This window comes from Ahaetulla prasina, chromosome 11, assembly GCF_028640845.1.
Source record: "Ahaetulla prasina isolate Xishuangbanna chromosome 11, ASM2864084v1, whole genome shotgun sequence".
Lineage (NCBI taxonomy): Eukaryota > Metazoa > Chordata > Lepidosauria > Squamata > Colubridae > Ahaetulla > Ahaetulla prasina.
The window spans coordinates 23,503,460-23,509,898 of NC_080549.1; the positions used below are offsets into that span (position 1 = coordinate 23,503,460).

At 48.1% G+C, this 6,439-nt stretch overlaps 1 protein-coding gene across 1 annotated transcript in view; it reads left to right on the forward strand.

Moving 5' to 3' along the window:
* The window catches only part of MTMR8 (myotubularin related protein 8), a 79,251-nt gene extending 73,017 nt beyond the window's left edge, over positions 1–6,234 (forward strand). The window contains exon 15 of the mRNA XM_058197035.1: positions 5,345–6,234. The gene's annotated coding sequence lies outside the window, so the exon portion shown is untranslated. The remainder of the gene's footprint in view (positions 1–5,344) is intronic.
* Positions 6,235–6,439: the final 205 nt, after the last annotated feature.

Consider the following 6,439-nt stretch of genomic DNA (forward strand, 5'->3'; position numbering starts at 1 on the left):
AGCAAAGTCAATGGGGAAGCCAGATTCACTTAACAACTGTGGCAAGAAAATGTGCAAATAATGCAAAATTCATTTAACAACTGCCTCGCTTAGCAACAGATATTGTGGTTGTAGGATTGACTATCCGTATGAGTTGACTGTGCTTCAGTTGTACCACTTCAGACATTTTACACACCCTTTGTAAGAGACCCTCTTAGCTAGAACTTTTACAGTGCTAGCAGAGAAGCCAGAGAACTGTTTGGGATGAATTTGACCCTGTGACTCCTGAGGACATGGACAGGTTGTTGGGGAGGTTGAATGCCACCACGTGTTTACTGGACCCGTGCCCCTCCTGGCTGGTACTGGCCACGCAGGAGGTGACACGAGGCTGGCTCCAGGGGATTATAAATGCTTCTTTGTTGGAAGGGGTTTTCCCTGCTGCCTTGAAAGAGGTGGTGGTGAGACCCCTCCTCAAGAAGCCTTCCCTGGACCCAGCTGTTTTAGGAAATTATCGTCCGGTCTCCAACCTTCGTTTTGTGGCGAAGGTTGTAGAGAGCGTGGTGGCACGTCAACTACCCCAATACCTGGAGGAAACTGTCTATCTAGACCCGTTCCAGTCCGGCTTTCGGCCCGGATACAGTACGGAGACGGCTTTGGTCGCGTTGGTTGATGATCTCTGGAGGGACAGGGACAGGGGTTATTCCTCAACCCTGGTCCTATTAGACCTCTCAGCGGCTTTTGATACCATCGACTGTCGTGTCCCACTCCTCCGCTGACGGCCGGGTCAGGGAAATCCGAATCAGGCTTGCCTCTGCAGCTCTGCCCAAAGTCCTAGCAAAGTCCTCAGAGCAGGCAGGAGACCAGAAAGTGACTTCAGCAAGAAAAGTTCGACTTTGCCTGACTCAGAGACTGCCAGAAAGCAGATCCTTTATATAGGCCATGGGGTGTGGCTCCATGACTCAGCACTCATTAAGGCCTGCCCCTCCCTTCCTTCTGTTGCCTCCGCCTATCCAGTCTTCTGATGCGAGGGTCACTCCAATCAGCAGCTGTTGGAAATAAACTTTCCTCAGGCTCACATGCTGTGGAGGAGGGGGAGGGGTCTAGCTGCTCCGTTTGCCTGGGCATGGAGCCAGGGCTGGGGCCGGGGGATGCTCCCTCCTCTGCAGCCTGCTTGGGCATGGAGCCAGGGCTGGGACCGGGAGGTGCCCCCTCCTCTTCAGCTTGTCTGGGCATGGAGCCAGGACTGGGGCCGGGAGGCATACATTCCTCCGTGTTCGGGAGCAGATAAGAAGGCCCCGGCTGCTGTGAGAGCGGGCAAGACACAACAATCGACCATGGTATCCTGCTGCACCAACTGGAGAGTTTGGGAGTGGGAGGCACCGTTTATTGGTGGTTCTCTTCCTACCTCTCTGACCGGTCGCAGACGGTGTTGGCAGGGGGGCAGAGATCGACCGTGAGGCGCCTCATGTGTGGGGTGCCACAGAGGTCAATTCTCTCGCCTCTCCTGTTCAACATCTACATGAAGCCGCTGGGTGAGATCATCAGTGGTTTTGGGGTGAGGTACCAACTGTACGCTGATGATACGCAGCTGTACTTTTCCACCCCAGGCCACCCCAACGAAGCGGTTGAAGTACTGTCCCGGTGTCTGGAAGCCGGTCTGGATGGGGAGAAACAGGCTCAAGCTCAATCCCTCCAAGACGGAGTGGCTGGGGATGCCGGCACCCCGGTACAGTCAGCTGCAGTTGCGGCTGACTGTTGGGGGCGAGTCATTGGCCCCAATGGAAAGGGTGCGCAACTTGGGCGTTCTCCTGGATGGGCGGTTGTCTTTTGAAGATCATTTGACGACCGTCTCCAGGAGGGCATTTTATCAGGTTTGCCTGATTCGCCAGTTGCGCCCCTTCCTAGACCGGGATGCCCTATGCACGGTCACTCATACTCTGGTTACCTCTCGCTTGGATTACTGCAATGCTCTCTACATGGGGCTCCCCTTGAAGAGCACCCAGAGGCTTCAGTTGGTTCAGAATGCAGCTGCGCGGGTGATAGAGGGAGCCGGTCGTGGCTCCCATGTAACACCGCTCCTGCGCAGACTGCACTGGCTACCTGTGGTCTTTCAGGTGCACTTCAAGGTTTTGGTTACTACCTTCAAAGCGCTCCATGGCTTAGGACCGGGTTACTTACGGGACCACCTACTGCTACCGATTGCCTCTCACCGACCCATGCGCTCTCACAGAGAGGGACTCCTCAGGGTGCCATCTGCCAAACAATGTCGGGTGGCGGCCCCCAGGGGAAGGGCCTTCTCTGTGGGGTCTCCCACCCTCTGGAATGAACTTCCCCCAGAACTACGACAACTTCCTGACCTTCGGACCTTTCGCCGCGAGTTGAAGACCTACCTATTCATTCGTGGAGGACTGGCATAGAAATTTTAAAAATAAATTTTTAGCAGTTTTAAGACTTTGATTTAATTTGGGGTTTTTTATGTTTTAATAGTTTTAATCTGGCCTGATGTCTAATAAGATTTTTATTATTGTTTTTATTGTATATATTGTGTTGTTTTTTACTTTGGCTGTGAACCGCCCTGAGTCCTTCGGGAGAAGGGCGGTATAAAAGTCTAAATAAACTAAACTAAAACTAAACTAAACAGATTCTGGTTTGGACGAATCCAACTGTGGATGCCAGGCCCCATCATCCTTTAGCATGGCAGGATTGTCATCTAGCACAGGGGTCACCAACCTTTGGGACCTCAGGGACCTCTAAATTCATAATTTTAAATCCTGCGGACCACTAATATGATTTGCCTAATGACCAGCTGGGTGGGCGTGGCTAGGTGGTCATGTGACTGAGTGGGTGTGGCCAACTTGATGTCACTCATGTTGAGGGTCCCCTCGCTGGCCTCTACTCACCCCTCCCCTCCCAGCCCCTCCTCGCCTCCCCATCCGGTCTCCTTAGGGCCCCAATAGGAAGCAGATGTTGGAGCTAAGCAGCCACCATGAGAAAGAGTTGGCAAAACAGCTGGTTCAGTTCAAATTGGATCTGACCAGAAGGAGGCTCAGCAGAAGCACCTCACAGAGGACTACGAACATAGACTTTTCAAGCAGAGGGAAGACCTGCCAGAGTGCAAGCTCAGGTACCGGTGCCTGGAGGCTCAGTGGGCTGAGATGGTCAGCCAGTTCTAGGCCATGATGCAGTCCCACTGGAATGAGGCCCTCCAACTCTTTGCCATTAGTGGCACATCCCTCTAGCCTTCACCCAAAGCCCCACACCAGGAAGCTGAAGCAGACTCTAAGTTGCAATTTCTGCCCCCCCCCCTCCAACCCATGCAAAAATACCTGAAGGGGGAGACTCTCTGCAGTAATACAAACATTCATTGCACGTATCCGGCCATAGTTTGAGGACCCCTGATTTAATGCAATATAAAAAATGCAAATCATTTTTCTGCAGACCACCAAAATTTTCTCACGGACCACCAGTGGTCCACGGACCACCAGTTGGTGACCACTGATCTAGCACATGTGAAAAATGCCAGATGGAGAAGGCAATCTTGAACGGGTTTTTTTTTTCTTTCGGTTAACCATTCTAATCTATTTTACACAATTCCATTTGCAGTGACTAATAATAAATGATGCTCAGCCAGGTATTTGCATGCATTGCTGCAGCTGCTTTTAATTTCATCCTTTTGCACAGCTGCTGCCTTGTCGCCTTCTCTGGTCTTCCTCCTCACCACATGAATATTTGTACGGTGCTTCTCCTTTATGTAATGAGTAATCTTATAAACCATGGTAATTCATTCTTTTCCAAACCTTACTTATGTTCTGATGTTCTTTTTTAAAGTCATGCAGCTATTGATTTGTGCATTTTCCCCCAAGTGTATTTTATAGCTGCTTTGGAAACACGGTGGTCAAAAGAGAATCTTATAAAAAGTGTGTTGTCTAGATAAATAGACAGACTATAGTTTTTATTCATTTTGATTGGTGTAAAAAAAAAAAAACAGCAGGAAAAAAAGTGTGAGAGAGAGGACAATACCTGTGTATATACATGGAATGAGTAAGCAGAGTAAAATAAGTAAACTAGGAATACAGACTATTAAAATTAAGCTTCTTGAGTAAAATCTGCATCTAAATCTCAAAGGAAAAGCCCAAATAAATTAGCAGAATCAAAAGCCAAACCCTCCCTGCCTTTTTGTTTTTCCATCCTTGAACATCTTACTATGACTAATTTAGTTTGCCCATTATCAATTGTAAGTACTGATAAAGCCTCTTGTTTTTCTGATAAAAACCTCTGGTCAGTTTTAAAACCATCGGGCATCATGCGGATGGGATCCAAGAATACTTTTTCTGGGATGGGGGTGGGGCTGGGCAGTTGGTCTTGGGTTTCCTAATCATGATGCTCTTACACCTGTTCAGTTTAGCTGCATGCGTTGTGTTGTAAGTGTTAAATGCTTGGCCATGCACACTGTATTAAATTGTAACATTGCTTAATAACAAAACCAGTTTTTAAAGTTACTTTTTAAGTACTGAAAACGTGACTTTAAAAAAGGGAATGGACAACCATTTATCTGAAATGGTATAGGCCTGTGATGGCGAACCTATCGCATGCGTGCCACAGGTGGCACATGGACCCATATCGGTGGGCACACCAGCTCAGCTCCGGCGTGCATGTGCATGCTGGCCAGCTGATTTTCGGCCCTTCTGGGTCCACCGGAAGTTTGGAAACAGGCTGTTTCCAGCCTCCAGAGGGCCTCTGTGGAGGTTGGGGAAGGCCCGTTTTTCACCCTCCCCAGGCTCTAGAGGCTTTCTAGGAGCCTGGGGAGAGTGAAAACAGCCTTCTCTAATCCCCTGGAGGCAGTGGTGGGATTCAGCCAGTTCGCACCACTTCAGGAGAACCGGTTGTTAACTTTCTGAGCAGTTTGGCAAACTGGTTGTTGGAAGAAATCATTAGGGCAGAGAACCGGTTGTTTTAATTACTTGAATCTCACCATTGCCCGGAGGCCAGAAATGGCCCGTTTGCCGACTTCCAATGGGACCAGAAGGCCCGTTTTTTGCTCTCCCCAGGCTCCAGAGCCTTTCTAGGAACCTGGGGAGGGCGAAAAATGGACCTACTGTGCCCATCGTGCCATCGAGTGCCAAAAGCTGAGGAGCACGGGGGGGGGGGTTGCGTGCACATGCGGGCAGGGCATTTAGAATTATGGGTGTGGGCACATGCACACGTGACCCCCCCCTGCACTGCCCCCAGTTTTGGCACGCGATGGCAAAAAGGTTAGCCATCACTGGTATAGGCCCTAGGGTCCCCTGCTTGAGCTGGACTAGACCACCTCCAGCTGTTTGAAAATTTGTCCTCACACTTACAATTGTTGCACCTGTCCCCAAAGTCAGATAACTACTGAAGTTCACAGATGACACAACAGTGATCGGTCTCATTCGAGACAATGATGAATCCGCATACAGATGGGAGGTTGAACTCGTGGTGCGACCGGAACAATCTGGAACTGAACACACTCAAAACCCTAGAAATGGTGGTAGACTTTAGGAGAAACCGTTCCATACTTCCACCTCTTACAATATTAGACAACACAGTATCAACAGTAGAAACCTTCAAATTTCTAGGTTCTATCATATCGCAAGATCTAGAATGGACAGCTAACATCAAAAACAGCATCAAAAAAGCACAACAAAGAATGTTCTTTCTGCGTTCAACTCAAAAAGCTTGAACTGCCCAAGGAGCTGCTGATACAGTTCTACAGAGGAATTATTGAGTCTGTCATCTGCACCTCCATAACTATCTGGCTTGGTTCTGCAACCCAACAAGAAAGACACAGACTTCAGAGGATCATTAGAATGGCAGAAAAAACCATGGCTACCAACCTGCCTTCCATTGAGGATCTGAATACTGCACGAGTCAAAAAGAGGGCTGTGAAAATATTTACAGACCCCTCGTATCCTGGACATAAACTGTTTCAACTCCTACCCTCAAAACGACGCTATAGAGCACTGCACACCAGAATAACTAGACACAAGAACAGTTTTTCCCTGAATACCATCACTCTGCTAAACAAATAATTCCCTCAACACTGTCAAACTCTTTACTAAATCTGCACTGCTATTAATCTTCTCATTGTTCCCATCACCAATCTCCTTCCACTTATGACTGTATGACTGTAACTTTGTTGCTTGCATCCTTACGATTTATATTGATACTGTTTCGTGATTGCTTATTTGTACCCTATGATTATCATTAAATATTGTATCATTAAGTGTTAAATTTGTGGCCTATGACTACCATTAAGTGTTGTAAGTGTTGTACCTTGATGAAAGTATCTTTTCGTTTATGTACACTGAGAGCATATACACCAAGACAAATTCCTTGGGTGTCCAATCACACTTGGCCAATAAAAAAAATCTATTCTATTCTATCCTATAATCAAATTTTGAGCACATGGCCACTGGCATGTATTTATAATGGTTGC